The sequence below is a fragment of the Notothenia coriiceps genome, unplaced genomic scaffold (assembly GCF_000735185.1).
Source record: "Notothenia coriiceps isolate Sejong01 unplaced genomic scaffold, NC01 NC01_scaffold00004486, whole genome shotgun sequence".
NCBI lineage: Eukaryota > Metazoa > Chordata > Actinopteri > Perciformes > Nototheniidae > Notothenia > Notothenia coriiceps.
This window is the reverse complement of record NW_011337187.1, coordinates 574,037-591,097: the sequence shown is the minus strand read 5'-3', so window position 1 is coordinate 591,097 and position 17,061 is coordinate 574,037.

Below are 17,061 nucleotides of genomic sequence, written 5' to 3'. Positions count from 1 at the left end.
ACAGTGTGACTATCCTATAAAACCAAATAAGTGTAACCCGATGTCATTGTCGTATTTCTCGGTTCCGATTACGGAAGTGTATGTTACCAAAATTTGACGTAAAAAGAAACACCTCACATGATTTAAGTGGTAAAGCTAGTTGCACGACAACAAATTTTTTTTTTTTTTTTTACTGGCATCTAGAATGTTTTCCCACAACTATTCTTCGTGAGTCTGGAAACGAGTCACTATCATTAAGGACGCCGCAATTTCACGTGAAAAAATTGTGGGTGTAATCAACAAAATATACAACAGAATTATTATCACTCTGGATGTCGGTGTTAGGCTCGTCACGATTAATTTGAACATATCTCATTTTATGTGTTTGAAAATTTCCGACAGATATACCAGTGTGACAAAACTCAATTTTGATGTGAAACTTTTCACAATTTTTCAATATGTGGTCCAGTCTCACGTCGTTTTAGAAAGAAGATATCAATTTTTACATACCAGTAAAGTGACCAGTTAGTGCCTAGTCACGAATTTTTACATGCGTTATAAGAGAACACAGACAGTTTCTAGCAGTTATTCGCTATATTGCAGGTGTAGACACGTATATCCACTTAGAATTGAACGAAGCTACATTAAGGGTAAAGAAACTGCATTTAGTCCATTCATATAAGTGTGGATAAGTTCCCTAATCATTGTACAATTGAAGTTATGTAGAAGAGAGTAGGACGACATCTAAACCACAGTTATATACATTTTCGCGTTACTAGATCCCACAGTTTTAATCAATAGAGGTCGGCCCTGGGTGATGTCAGGTATTGGTGTGCCTGTTATTTACATTGTAACATAGAAAAAGTATATATATAACTGTTTTTTATTACAATATGTATTAAAGAGTTTCTGTGTCGTTTCTCAAAGTTTCGAACGTACAAATAATATACAGCTGTTGTTGAACCATTGATACTATCCAAGATTCTTAAACTATTTTTGTATGTCGAACTACCTAAATGATAGACTGGTAAGAGTCTGATCGGCATGCAGGTTTAACGAGATCAGGAATTTGTGTATCCAGTGTGTTATACCGGTTACACACTTTATGTCGCGCATACCATCACAAAATAAAGTGAACTGAATGTAGAGTAAGTCTATAATTTGATGAACCTTATCCAGCCCTAGATATTATGCGTCTCTACGTTTCTACTTTTACAGGGAGGAAACGAGAAACCTGGTAGACTAATGTAAGAGAGACCTGACTTAAGAGGGTCAGATCCATTCTGATTCAGCTAGTCCTAGCACTGTTGACGTCACAACCGACTGCAGAAAATAGAAGGTACGGTTCCATCGTCTAGTGTTAGACGCTATGACTCATGCGCACAAGACATTGTTAGCGGGTTCTTATTTAGTTTTGACTCTTGTGTCTTCATTGTCGTAGTGCTTGTGTTCAGGAGTTGCAGTATGCTGGTATCCAACTAACAAGGATGGGTATATGCTGGGGTACTGGCAAAAGTTCAGTGCCCTCGCAGTCGCCAACTGTCCCTACTACCTGCACAAGCCGCATTACCGCATTTGCAGGAGCTGTGAAGACATCAGCATAAAGTTTTTGGATCTACGCAAAAGAGTGGTGTGGAGACTAGTGAGTAGGTTTCTGGAAGTGGTCATAAGGCCTTCCCGGGAGTTAGAACCGACTAGATATAACTTAACGAGCAACTGTAGAGATACATTGATCATAGAGTATATTCCACTACACAAGTGATCGACGTCAGTTTGTAGATAAGTCGATAAAAGGGTTTAGGATACCTACTAAACGTAACGAAAACAACTTCCTTGGCCCCAGCTTGCGCGTGCACGAAGCCCGACAGGATCCTGCTATAGGAGGTTAGCACAGACCTAAACGTTAAGGACGACACCAGTGTACTGTCGACACACCGGAGTCGTTACAACTGATAACCTGCACCAACTTTCATTGCCCCAACGAAATTGGTCCTACATCCCAAAGCACCATCCAGTATTTTTGCCCGACAGTAGCAAAGTGTCACTAGAATTGGCTCATCCTCGTTACCCTTAGGTCGCTAGACGAATAGAGGACCCTAGAAAATCCATGGAGCACTGCACTAGTCTCGAATATAACCATGGATATTGAGGGGAGTCACGATAAGGATCGAGAACATAGCAAATACTTTATTATATACTACTATCTCCTGATTGTTGCTCTACTACTCTTCTCTAATATTAGTATTAAGGGTTGAGGTCCAAGAGAGCTCTCTTTTCCTGAGACTACGTCCATATAAGTCGCCGTGCTCTCTCGTGGACTACCCGTCAGCTAATTGAATTTTTGGTATTATAAGTTGTTCGCTTAGTAGTCCGATAAATACGTGCGTCTGAATGCTATAATAACCACTTTAATATTATACTAGTTCATGTCCATTTGTTCTCATTCCCACGAGGAGTTTCAGAGAGGTAAGACGTTCGGGCGATGGAACTGGGCGTTAGAGAACTATTCTGTTGATTCATTTCTTGAGCGATGAACCTGATACCGCATAAATAGAGACTTTCTCAAAGTTGACAGTCCAGTGACACGAATTAAGAGAGACTAAAATTAACGTCTTACTCCCAAGCGTAATTTAGAAGACTATTATATAGGTAGATTACGTACATGGATTTCATACTAAGGAACTAACCATTTCTATGTGTCTGTTCGTTGGAACTAATGAATTACTATACCTAACTTGAGAGATTAACCTTAGTAATTCCTAGCGGAGGATAGATAGAAAACATTTTACAAGTTCTAACCACTTCTGCTCCGATTGGTGCACGCCAAACACGCAACTACAATTATTCTCAGAAGGACTCCTATCTCGGCAGCAATGAGCCTCGAAAAGTGGTGATCAAGTGTAAATGTCGTTAAGTTAGGGTAAAGTATCTCAAACTCTACAATTACTAATCTCCTTCGAGGATTAAGAAGTGTTATCTTGATTTCGCTAGTCTGAAGTGAAATCTTAAAAGCTACGCGTTGCGCGTCATACGCTGCCAGTGTTTTATAATTATAGTAACACAAAAATAGACAACGACACATATTAAGATAGGTAAACTGGTAGTAACATATCATTCTAGTTTTCCCTAAGTTGAGTGCATCATTTCCGAGATTGTGCAGTTACTTTGCACCAGCGATCCGTCGCCCATTGATTTCTGGGTTTCACGTCTTCCTGCGTCAAGCAACATGATTTTCACGAGCCCAACAAATACCGACGTCGCCAAGTATTACGGCTAGCTTTGGATCCTTGAGATCTCGTCGTTATCGCTTAAACTATATCGTACTACCAAGCCTGTGCCTCTCCGTGTTTGTGGTTTCTGGCTACCATAATGAGGAAGTATGATGTTCTCTCTGTCACGAAGGTTGTAGATATTCTGAGACCACTTGTTGGTGCTATTACCTCCATCTAAATATAATGTCAATTTTGCTTATTTAGATCAGTGTAGTGTGTGTCTGATCAGGTAGACTCTACAGATGCTAAAGGGTGATCTAGCCAGCTATCTCCCTTTTCAGAGCAGGTTTGTGCTGGGCCTGGCTGACTTGTTGACCGTCCTCACCGCGATACCAGTTGAGTTGTTTTACATAATAGGAGTCTCACGTCCCCTGGGTGAGGCATAGGACCCCCGAACTCATCTCATGATTCTACAGCGTATCTGTTGTCTGACTATGTCGTATCCCCGATCTCCTAACTACTTAACCTATATCTTTTTACACCTTTTTGTACTAACAAATGTGTGTAGGATTGAGGCTTTTTTTCGTAATACTTATTAGATTTTACTGTCCTAGTGAACTAGAGATTTTTCTTCGACGCTTTTTTTTATATTAGTTTATCTCGTTAAAGAGCGTAATTAATCTAAAGTATTACACGCAACTAGTCAAATTCAGTTCGTCAATACAATTAGACATGGGATTAAGAACGAACTACTCCGATAACAAATATACATAATACAGCGTCACGGCTATAGTGACATATCTGAGTCTTTACCCTTGTCGTTCCATCGAATATTCACGAATATAGGCACAGGTTGCTCATAAACTGTAAAACTATGTCTTGTCATAACATTTACATAAGCAGAGCACTAGGTATATGAGGTTACCCCTATACATAACAAACCTGGCAAGAGTAAACCTTATGCGTAGATTGAAACGAGTATAGAAATTGAAGAGGCGTCGCATACGTTGACTTGTCTTGTGTGAACGGTAAGGTCAAGTTCATCAGAAGGAGACTCTGGAGATGACCGTTATGGACAGACGTATTTGTTGTTGCACTCCCAGAGAACCTCAACTCACTCAAACTGGTCTAAACCCATATGAAAATTCTTTGTAATTCTACGAATACAGATTAAGATCAACTATCGAGATACGAGCTTATGACGACCCTATCCCCTGTGTGTCCTTGGCAGTCTAAAGGTATTTTTAAGAACCGGCTTGGGGAAAATAATTGTGTTAAGATAGTAGAAAGTCTTGATATGAAAACAGAAATGGAAACAGTAATGCTGATGAACAATGCATTTTTCAGATATTCTTAGGGTCGTAAATTCAGTTTTCATTTAATAATACAAAAACACAAGATTCAAGGCTTAATTGTCATTTTTACATTAGCTACAGTGTAGATATGGCGATGAAAAACTCATGCTCCTCCAACAGTGCAACATAAATATATATATATATATATATATATATATAGGACATAGAACAAATACAACAGATACAATAGTGCAAGAGAATGCTTTGAGATGTGCAAATAAATACAAAATAAAATAGAAATATGCAAGAAGAGTCTATATAGATTAATACAGATTAATGTTTATTGATGTTCTTTACAGAGTTACAGGTGTTTAGTCTTATGGCCTGTGGAATGAAACTGTCCCTGAGTCTGGTGGTTTTAGATACAGAAGTAAATACCCATTTGATATGAAATAAAATATGAATTTGAATAAAACCCTTACTTTTCAAACAGCTGTGATCCTCCCTTCACAAAATAGAAGAACAAAAGAAAAGAGAAGGGTCCAGCTGCAGCCCCCGGCAAGACGGTACATACCACGCCCCCTACAAAATATGCCCCCTTGTACGCGACACTAACCCTAACTCTAACCAAAATAGTATATAAATATATCTATATCCAGCCCTTCCCTCCTGAAGAAGATACAGCCACATCGAAACGTCGAGGAGGCACTTCCACTCAGCTACACTGAACGGTACTCTCTTTTAAAATTGATTAGTGCTTTTAAATGCAAACTTTTTTAAAACTTTTCTCAATTTGCTTAAATTAAAGTATTTAACTTTTAACTGTTGTTTTGGGCTCTGCCCCATATGGAAGAATCATTCTATCTGTCCTATCTAAGAAAACAGAGACACTTCCTTTAAACTGCTGGGACCTTTCACCTTTCCAAAACCACTGCCTGGAACTCAACAAAGAGACTTTTCTAAAAAGAATGATACTTACAGCCATCCTACTTGGACCTGCAAAAAAGAAAATAACAAAGACTTCCAACAACAACCCCCCGGAACGTCTCCACCAGGCCCAACTACCCAGGTAAGAGCCCACACAGTTATTATGTTCAAACCTAGAACCCAGTATGTCAAGTCGAGTGGACGTGGAGAGCATGCACACACACTATATCAGCCACTAACCCCAAACCCCTCCTTGCCTCTCAGCTACCATTGAGAGAGCCTCCCCTTCCCCCTTACCCTAAGCCTAAACCACACAGGTCTTTACTACAGGAGTTTTTAAATAGGTTTTTAAAAAATAAATATTTACCTGAGAGCCCGTGATGGTAAAAAAAAACCTAACCCCGCCAGCGCCTCGGGTCTCAACTCCCTCAGCCCTTTTAAACACCCATTTTATACCCAGACCAAACAGGGCTTTTATAAACTTGTATTGGTTTCACTACAGGAGTTTTTAAATAGGTTTTTACACAAAAAATATTTACCCGAGAGCCCGTGCATCACCAAAACCTTCTGAAAAATGAAACAATGGAACAAACTGTCGTCTGGTGCGCACCAGAGAAGTGGACTATTAGGTTTGAATGAGACCTTAGAGCGTTTTGCACCTAAATAAATAATTGAAATGAACCTTGTTTTGACTTTGCCTCTTTTGTTGATATTTGTGGTTTATGCTACAATGTGCACCAATATGTGTAAAAAAGGTTTGCAGACATCAAGTATGATATATGAATATAAATCGAATTATTGATTGGTGATGGTGATTTTCTGATTTTCTTATGGCTGCTTATCCTCCAGGACTTTTTCAAGGCTGCAAACAGAAGGAGAACGTTGTATGTTAGTTTAGTGGTTCTGTCCTGGAGAGATGATCATTTTACAAAATACAGTTACTCAAGTACATCTTCGATCTTCAAAATCAGTTATGAGTCTTCAAACAAATCGCGCTCAATTTAAGGCAGGGCCTCTCATAAGATGCACACCTGCACACGCTAGCCTGTTCCATTCTTCGTTCTCCGAATGCCAGGAAAGATTCTTGCCTAGCGTCTGAAGGACCTGACTCAGAAGACATGTCCTACCAAGGAAGCGTCCTCGACATTGAGAAACACCCCTTGACTCCCGTTGCCCGGCCAGCCCTCTCCGTGGCTCAGCTCGCCTCAAGACCATGGGTGCTTCTCAATGTCAAGGAAGGATCCTTCAGAGCCACTATTTCAAGGATGCTACGTCATAGAATCCCGCCGAAGGACTGTTCCACTGTACAGGATCCTTGGAATTCTACCGAGGACTGAATCCTTCATTGCAGGACATTTTGAGGCTGCTCATGTGTATCCTCAGCACTCATGTGTATCCTCAGCGGTCTTAAATGACCCACAATTATTTGCGCACGGACCAATTTCCAAAATCTTTGGCGGAAAATGGCTGAATCCAGGCAGTACACATTTAAATGTAAGTATGTTCAGTGGCGTAGTAAATGTGCACATAAATTGTGTTTAAAGTTTATAGTCCGTTTGAGTTTTGTCGTGTGAACGCAAACCGAAACTTCTAAAAAATGAAACAAATTGACATCACAAAGTGGCCGAAATCGGATCAGCAAATTGTTGGACAGGTTTTCCTATAAATGGATCAGAACAAAAAAGAAAGAGAATCTTTAATCCTGAAACTTTCCAAATGTCTTCACACAGAAGGGACACATATTTATGTGTCAAAGACATGGAAAAGTGTACTTTGCATTATAGGTGATCTTTAAGTTGCTTTCCACCACTTGGTGTTATACTCTCCATTATGGGGAATGAAGAAATCTGGAAAGAAGTCTAAAGAAATAAGGTGAAACATATTTTACAAATGTTATAACTTTTTCTCAGAGATTATATTTGGCACATAGACTAAAAGTGCTGATTGTAAAAAAGTAATCTTATCTGCATCGCCAAAGGTTAGTCATATACAGCGGGTGAATGATTTACTTCTTTACTACTGTAGTCGGGAGAGTTCATCATACTTTTCCTGAATTCTCCAGGCTAAAATGAGAAGAATAAAATGAATTTTCCTTGATCCATTCCAGCCTCATTCCAAGGCCAAATTGGCTATTGATCTCCGTCTCTTTGTCTATTAAGGGAGAGTCTTGCATGCCAAAATCGGTCACCACCGTGACGGCTGCCCATATCTCAATGCTGATTGATTCTGTGCATGCTGTGGGCCAAGCCAAGGTTGATGGGAGAGGGGATGAGGATGATTTTCTGAGTTGCTGTCAGCCTGGCAGTCGATGCACATGATCAGTAGAGCAGGAATCCAGATACGCTGATCCTTTGCCTCGTTTGTCTGGCTCTACGTACCCAACACCCTCTGTGTTTCTGCCATCAGTTAAAAAAGGAAATGGATACAGAGAGGAAGGTTATTCTATTCATCCATTTGGGAGGACTCGATGCAATCAATAGTGGCAGAGAGGAATGATGGAGTAGCGACTCAGGCAGTGCAGAGACTTAGAATGTGCTATTGTATAAGGAAGCAGAAAAAGGCTAAACCCCCCTACTGTGACCCGCGAGAGAACAACAGCCGCTTTGATTGCTATTTTCTCTGAAAGAGTTTTCAACTGTGCCTTGTGGCTTTCACTGGTTTGAATGAGGGTTGATTGATTTTTGAAAAGTCCCTCTGAACCTAAAGCAATTTCTTCCTGTTTAAACCAACTATTAGGAACGTTTGGACATGAACTGCAAGAAAAAAAGCTTCCCCAGTTCTTTGTAATTTAAAGTGAACCAGCAGTCTTAGCCTACTCCAGCTTTCACACTAGTTCCAACAGCAAATCCCATTTCAATGATAATGAGAAGGAATCTAATTCCACCATTAACATCAGACTTCAATTTCATACCACCATTGGATATCATGTGTTTTTATCTGGCTTGTAAATCCAACATTATATATTCAAAAAGTGTCAAGGCTGGAGAGCAGAGTAAATAAAACCCAAATGCAGAAGACAGTTCCTTTAAATAAAAGTCCTTTATTGGCGATCGACCCAGAATTCAGAGCTGAATTTGAGCTGGGCCAGGCAGAACAAGGCACAACACCAAAGAGAAACCCTCCCTCAAAAAGTCTTCCAACATCAAGACTCTGACAACAACTGAAAGAAAAAACAAAACATAAATGCACACAAGACTAATCACAAGGAGAAGACACAGGTGGAAAGGGAAGAGAAAAACAGGTGAACACAATCAGGTAATCAAACACGAGGGAACACGAAGTAACAACAGACATAACACGGGAAAATACAAATAAAAAAGGAAAACAAAGACAGATCTTGACTAAAAAAAACTGCGAAAACTAATATGGATCGGAAAAAATTGTTTTATGGTTATTCGTTTTAGAGTTATTTGTACCCTAATTCTTACATTGAAGCTATTTTAATTTTACGCCATGACAGGGAAATGCTTTAGGTTTTACTCAACATGTATTTGACATTTTGATACAGAACATATGATCATCTTGTAAAAACGGTATGTATTGTTTGGACCTTCTCATTCAATATACATTAACTTTTCACACAGTTGAATATTAAAAACACATTCCAGGTTCAAATGTAATACTGGAGTTTTATAAACAACAACGGAGGGTGTTCTTGAGTTGAGTGAGTTTGAATTTGTATACTTTTAGAACATTCAAGTGTATTTATTCATAATACTCAAAACTGCTTTTACTCATTATTATTTGTCCATGCTGTAAACACAACACTGAGATATTATCATATTTAAGTTGTATGACAAAACCAGCAGAAAGATAGCAAAAGTATTTATCATCATCCATTTGGGCTTGTTGTTCTGGCCATCTGACGAACAATAGACCAATATTCACTCTGAACTCTGTTTTCACCAACCCAGGAGGGAAATATTTGACTCTTTAGACCCTTAATGCGCTGATATGGAGGGACGAATAGAGATGGCCTACAACTCGATGAGAAAGTCTGGAATTCCGGTCTGATTTAATGACTGAAACAGAGGGGTTTCTGGCATGCTACAATGCATGATCTGTTTGGTATTTCGAGGCAAACACTTCAGAGACATGTTTTTAATATTTCTGAGACCTATAATATATTGATGAAAAATCAATTCAAATCAAGTTTTATTTATACAACACATTTAAAAGTGATTTTTGGTCGAGCCAAATTGCTGTACATGTAATAAAAACACATAACTACAATCACAATAAAAGACAATAATTTACAACAGAAATATAAAAAACAAAAACACAGGGAATAGTCAGGTGTCATGCTCCGCTCTGACTAGAAGGCCAGAGAGAAGAAGTGAGGATTTAAAAACCCCTAGTGTCTCGGCCGACCTCACATGGAGGGGCAGAGTGTTCCAGAGCCTGGGGCCGCTGCTGCGAAGGCTCTGTGACCTCGGGTTTTGAGCCTGGTCTCGGGCACTACCAGCAGCAGCTGGTCAGCAGACCTTAAAGGTGACCTATCATGCAAAATGCACTTTTGTACGTCTTTTATACATGAATATGTGTCCCCGCTGTTCCAGGGAACTCACCAAGTGTCAGAAAACACAACCCTCTCTATTTTCCTCCATACCCAAATACCAAATCTCTTAAAAAGGGGCTGCAACGGATCTGATACAGACTGATCCAGATTTGAACACTTCTATGACGTCACAGAAGTGGTGCTACGGCTATTGGGCCAACTCCACCAATCATGAGGAGACAGCCACGGACATTGCCGTTGGAAAGCGCTGAAGACGCTGTAGTACATATGCCAGGCCTGTAGATGGTGCTGTTATCACAGAACCAGCCCATGAAAAGACAGTGTTCAATTGAGCGAAATGAGGAATGGCTAAAATGCATGATCTGTTTGGTATTTTGAAAAATAAAAAGTATAAAAATGCCTTATATAGGTATGGTCCTACACTATATTATTCAAATATAGCATGATAGGTCCACTTTAAAGTTCTGGCTGGGGTGTAGCGATGGAGGAGTTCGGCCATATAGGCAGGAGCTAGCCCATTTATGGCTTTGAAAACAAATAAAAGGATTTTAACATAAATTCGGAACTGAATTGGAAGCCAGAATTGGGGTGATATGGTCAAAAATAGTATAATAGGGGACCTTTAAAAAATGTTGTTATAGCTATTGTGTTTTCAATAGTTCTTCCCTTACTTTCATAAAAGCTGCTCCAAAAACATCAGTTCAAACAAACAAAAAAATCTTTGCAATTCAGCCTTGCTCAAGAAAATGCTAATAAAGTTTTAAGAAAAATAAAACATGCTTTTCCACTTTGAGATAAATATATTTTTCAATTATCTACACACGCATCCAGTACATCCTTGAACTACGGTATTTTATCATTAAAAAACATTAATCACCAAACATACTTTCATAGAGCATAGTGCTTTGACAAACTCAAAATGTTTTATTTTTCAAGGCAATGCAGCACGTCGAAGAAAGAGGTTGTGTCATTCAGTGATGGCGTGCCTGTCGAAGCAAATGGGCTGTTTCTGAAATGTCAAACGAAGCGGTGTAACCTTTGGAAAGGTTAAGCATAACAAGGGAAGCCCTACTGTAAAAAACCCCACTAGCTGACAATCAGTGTGGCCCCAACACAAGATCAACTTCCCTGCGGTGACAGAAAGATAACAGAGATACCAAAATTGGAGCCGATCGTAAATTGAGTCGGATGAGCCTTAATCGTAACGACAATATTAATGTCTGCTCCGAAGCATCAATAAATCATAAGTTACTCTGTCGGCTGAATTTGAATTTCATCTCCATGCATAATTAGATTTTCCCAAACAGCTGCTCAGGGTAATGTGGGAGAATTTATGGTAAGGTGATGGAGTGAGCTAAGCAGAATCCAACGAGGGAGGAGGGACCAATAGAGCTGGCCTATGCTCGATGAGAAAGTCTGATTTAATGACTTTTTAAATTAAAGGATGTGATGTGATCGATTTGAAGCCGTCTAGGTGAGAAGAGGCTGCTGTTTTAAAATGAGGTGGGATTAAACTGGTGTAATTGGAATGACTGAATACTGCAGGTCAAATACTCACATTACCCCTTTCCAATTTCAAAACAAACACAGCTGCAATAGCGTTGCGGTGTCCCAGGGAGGATAATGAGGTTTGTTTTTTCAACCTCCAACACTGTGGTGCCACGTTTGCAATTCATCTTGTGGAAAAATCAATTGATAAGTTTGCTCCTCAAATGAGATATTCACTACTTTTTAACGCCTTTGGTTTTACAAATAATTATTTTGTCACATAATATCTACTTTAGCGTCTTTCAGCTGATGTTCTTGTTATATGGCCTGCATTACATGTTTAGAGTGACTCTTACTTTGTTTCCACAGCAGACAGCTGTTTTCCTTTCATAAAAATAGAAACCTGAACTCAACCAAAACAAAGCTATAAGGAGAATATTCGATTTATGACTCCAGTAAGATTAATCTAAATGTAGACTAAGGCTAAGATTTGTATTCTGGAAAAACTTTTAACATACATTTTTATATTCCAATATTCAAGAAGCCTATTACATCAAAATCATAGGCCTCAAAATAGCTTAATTGTGTTACATTTTGGTTAAAATGTAATTAATCATTTATATTATTTCCTGTAAATGTAAATACAAACCTCTCTGTTAATTGGTGTGGGATTGACAACACCTTTATTATGTTGTAAGGGTGTTTTTTGTGGGGTTTTTGCAATGATGCATGAAGAATTGATGCTGTTTCATCATTACTTTGGTTACTTGTTCCCAGCCTTCCACAACAGTTGACTAAGAAACAGCCACTGACTTCACTTGCATAAAAACATTATTCCTGCAATCAATTATTTAATCATCTCAAGCTTTTATACTCTAAATCCTCCATTACTTTCATGGCAGGTCCTATTTTTGTCTTTGTGAATGAATGATGCCATTAAGAATATATGTTATCATTATTGCTATAAATTGTGTTGGAAAATGGCTTCCAAACATGCTGTTTGTGAAGATATCACAGCAAAGTCAACTTTATTCTAAATCCTATCTTGAGATGTCTCATATCAATATGTTGTGTGGTGTGAAAATATGCTCCCATTGCAAATGGAATTGCATACAAATGTAAAGGATCATTAATAGCATCGCAAAGATGTGCCAAATTGAAAATGGAACACAGATGGGTTTTCGCATAGTTCATTACTTGGATTGCCTTCTGAGAACACAATTGTGGAAATACAGTGTGTGTGTGTGCGTGTGCGTGCGTGCGTGCGTGTGTGTGTGTGTGTGTGTGTGTGNNGGTGGTGGTGGTGGTGGTGGTGGTGGTGGTGGTGGTGGTGGTGGTGGTGGTGGTGGTGGTGGTGGTGGTGGTGGTGGTGGTGTGTGTGTGTGTGTGTGTGTGTGTGTGTGTGTGTGTGTGTGTGTGTGTGTGTGTGTGTGTGTGTGTGTTTTTACTGATGAGTCATGCACTGTATGGGCAACAACAACAACAACTGTGTGCTGTAGCACTCAGGACCATGGATGGACTGCTTTAAACAGAGAGACAGTGCTGCTGCCTGTTTTATAACTCAATGTTCTTTCCCCTGATGTCGCTCTAATTTACACAGTTGAATAATAAAGCATTTTTGCTGTGGAGTCTGTAGATTCAGTTTTAGACATCCTGAAATTCCTTTCAGAAATGTACGCTCCAATTAAAAAGCCTTAATTGATACCTTATGCTGATATACTCATCATGGAAGGTGTGAATAAAAAAACTGTAACATCAATTCAACGTCAGTATTTTATTTGCAACACAGAATTGAAAAATGGAATTTGCAATTATTTTATTTCAGAAACATTTTGATTAAATAAACTGAAAAATGTATTTTACAAGTTCTGATAGCTCATTTTGGAATTACACTGGCATTTAATATGGAACACAAGAAGAACACATAATCTGAATTTTGAAATATTCTCAAAGGAGATACAGTTCATTATAAAAGTCAATAGGTTTTTTTGTGTTGCAACCTTGCACTAAAATCGTAAAAAAAAAAATACATACACAAAACAGAGAAAACAAGATTTTACCTTATGTTAAAAAGAAGAAAAAAAGAAAGAGCACATTCACTTCAGTATTTAGACGTTTTGCTATATGAGAATTGAAATGTAGTTTGGTTGCAATGTTGTATAATGGCATACACCTGTCTATACATAGATGAGAGTACATTGATGAGGGTAAACACGTATTTGAACAATATAAGACAGGAACATAACTAAATGTGAAAAAGGGGGGTTCTGAAGATGTTCTCAGTGCAGTGTGTTTACCTTTAAAAAACATCTCAAAACTAAGCTAACTCTATTCTTAATAAATGCAAGCCCCTATTAACAGAATGAAAACATTTCTATTAATCATCAACATCTGATGATAGTAAAATATTCTAAGTTTGTTCAAAGTCATGTTAAAAGTTAACAATGAATATGCAAGAAAGGTTTGTCTGATGTGCACACATTTTGTTTTACTCCTGCTTCACTTTATTATACATCAAAAGGTTCCTATAAGCCTTCTTTTTTCGTGTAAAACATTCTATCCCACAGTTACTAATGTTTTGGTGCTTCGTCTCTAAATTGATAGACAGACCACAGCTAATTATTTCCTTACTTTCCCCTTTTTTTGCATTCTCTGCAGCTGGAAAATGTTACTTTATTAGTTGTTTTTTTCTACTTCTCAAGGAGCAGGCATGTGCACAAGTCTGTGTTCTTGATATGCACTCAACGTATGTCCTTCAACTCAAGCACACACTCAACATTTCAATAGAGTGCTGAGAGAAAATGCCCTCAGTGTAACAGGAAATCTGATCAAAACTACATTTCTCCAACTCTGTGTTGTTAAATGACAGTTTATTTTAATATATAATCAATGGAAGCAATATTGAGATTAATTAAAGCTGCAGTAATCAATATGGAAAACGGAAAACATAATGATGAGATGATGATTTTACATTTCTTGGCGTTGCTGCATTTCATTGTTTTTTTATATGTTGTAGTCAAATTGTGTATCTCCTGTCTTTTATCACCACTTATTTTTCTTCCTGTCCTGTTTTCTTCCTGTCCATGTATCTGAACATTCATTAAACCCTTTTCTGCTCCATTTTGTCTTTGACTTCTACCTGTGTGCACCTCCACTCTCCTCCATTTTTGTCGTCTCAGTGCAGCCACGCTGCTGAAATCCATTTCTTCACAACACCTCTGGGCTCCTCACCTCCCTGGGGTGAGCTGAGCCCTGCTGTCATCTTCTCTCTGCTCCTCTGCAGTTTGGAAATATCCCTCTCTTATCTGCAGTGTCTGAATAAGCCTAAACCCCAGTCAAAAAGACAGGACTTTAAATATTGCTCATTAGGCGCTTTCACACTTTTCCCAGGAATAGTCCCGATAGTTCCTAGGATTTTGCGTTCACACCAAAACGAGTGGATCGCCGGTGCTGCTAGAATTGTTAGCGCCGGAGCCTCGCAGCGGGAAACTGACTTTTAAAGATGAAAAGAACATCTACACATGCTTATTGTAGTTGTAAGTGCAATGCCTTGCTGCCTGTAGCACCATCCTTGATGGAGCATATGTGTGGGCTGGACCTGTATTTTACAGGAAAGAAGTGAGCAGAGGGTAGAGTTGTCGATTCTTGTTATTTGTTCTGTAACAATCTTCCTCACCATGCTGAACACCCTCTCAGACTTTCAGTTGCGCGCGGTGGCGTTACTAAAGAGACGCGCTACCATGGAAACCAAAACAATGGTGCAGCTGTAATAAAGTCAGAGTAAAAAAAGTCTTGAGTAAATCTGACTGTGTCAGAAATCGGGAGAGATGCGGGAGAAATATGACCCCGGGAGGAAACTGGGAGAGGGCAATGAAATCGGGAGTCTCCCACGAAAATCGGGAGGGTTGGCAAGTATGGGTGTCGGCACTTCTGGCGATTTACTCGGATGGCTTCAGTAGAAGCCAGTCCCCAACTCCGGGGACTTCTGGCCGGGGACTTCGGGTGGCAGTATACGCCGTGAAGTTGTTTGCGGCCTGCCAGTAAACCCAAAGCTGAAGAAGAAGTGACGTCAGCGGCTCCCCCAGGGACTTATTCCGATGTGAACGCGATTTACTAGATAGTTCCAGGAAATAAAAGTTCCGGGAACTATTCCTGCAAGTACTTGGTGTGAAAGCGCCTATTGAGGCAAACATCATCCAAAAGTGTCTTTCAACTCATTGAACAACTGCCTGACTTTCCCTGGCACCAGGGGCGGATCTACCGGGGTGGCATGGGGTGGCAACTGCCACCCTAAAAAATAGCCTTGCCACCCCAGCTGCCACCCCAGTTGGCATCTTTGTTTTGAAAGAAAAAGTTGCGGCTCATCGGACATTAATGAGAGAAAATCTCTAATGTCCGAGTGCAAGTGAATGCAGCACAAGACGCGAGTCTTGTAACCCCTCCCCCGGCCCTGGCGCGAGCTTCGAAATGTGATTGCCGGCGATTTCATCTGAACGGGGGACGGCGCAAAACGAGAAGCATTCGGACCCAAGTAGACGGAAGGAATGAGGTATTTGCGGCCTACAATGACAGAGAAGAGACTGTCAAGTTTGGCTGTACTCAGCATTGAATCAAAACGCACTAAAGCTTTAGATCTTAATAAGTTTGTGAGGCGTTTTGCTGAACAAAATTGTAATCAGTTTTAAGTCCTGAGAAAGTCGAATAAGACGGTGTGTAAAACTACACTGCCCAGCCAGAAAAAAGTAACCACTTTGATTTAACTAGGCCAGTAGGCAAGGGCTTTCCACTGGATAATAACTGCAGCGATGTATATGCTTTAGCTGAATACACGTTTTTTAACCCTAACTGATGCAGTTAGTCACCTTCTATGTTTGTTCTCTTCTGATGTAAAGTCAAGGTTGCTAACTGTTTGCTAGTAAATCGTGGGCGCGGAACTGTTCCTTTTGAATTTTTTTGAATTTGGCTACATGATTATTAATACTTGTCTTTCAAATTTGAAGGGGTGAGCAAGCATCGTTGAGCGCCACATATCATCACTTAACTCCTCCAATTAATATCAGTTTATTTACCATAATAAAATGATATGTGAATCTAACAGTTGATTGACAGTCTGATAGGCATAATATTGATTTGTTAACTGTTCATATTCATTCAGACAAGCATCCAATGGACAGTGTAATTGCTCTTGTACGTGTTTGACTCATCTACGTCAATTCAGTATAGATTTTGTGGTGATATATATATCATTACGTTATTGTTCGGTATAAAATTGAATTAAGTTTGATTCTAGTTGTCACTCCTATGTATTGAGTGAGGTTTTACTGGTAGTGATATAGTGTTAAGGGCAAGGTTAAGCTGAGTGGAGCCCGCTTGAATAATGAGTCGCACCCTATAGATCGTGTAGTTGTTGTTGGAATAAGTCTGATAGATTCTCAAGTATTGATCGGGTCCTTATTTCCAAGTCGTTATGTCATTTGATATAATGTTGTATGACTGCGATGATTAATAAATCTGGAGCATACTTCTGCCAGGGGATGCCCCTCAAAATGCTCACATTACTCCCCCTTCTTTGTGCGCCCCCATGAAGTAGTTGGTATCATTTTCTGTCTAGACTCCGGCCCTGCCTGGACACTCTCTATAA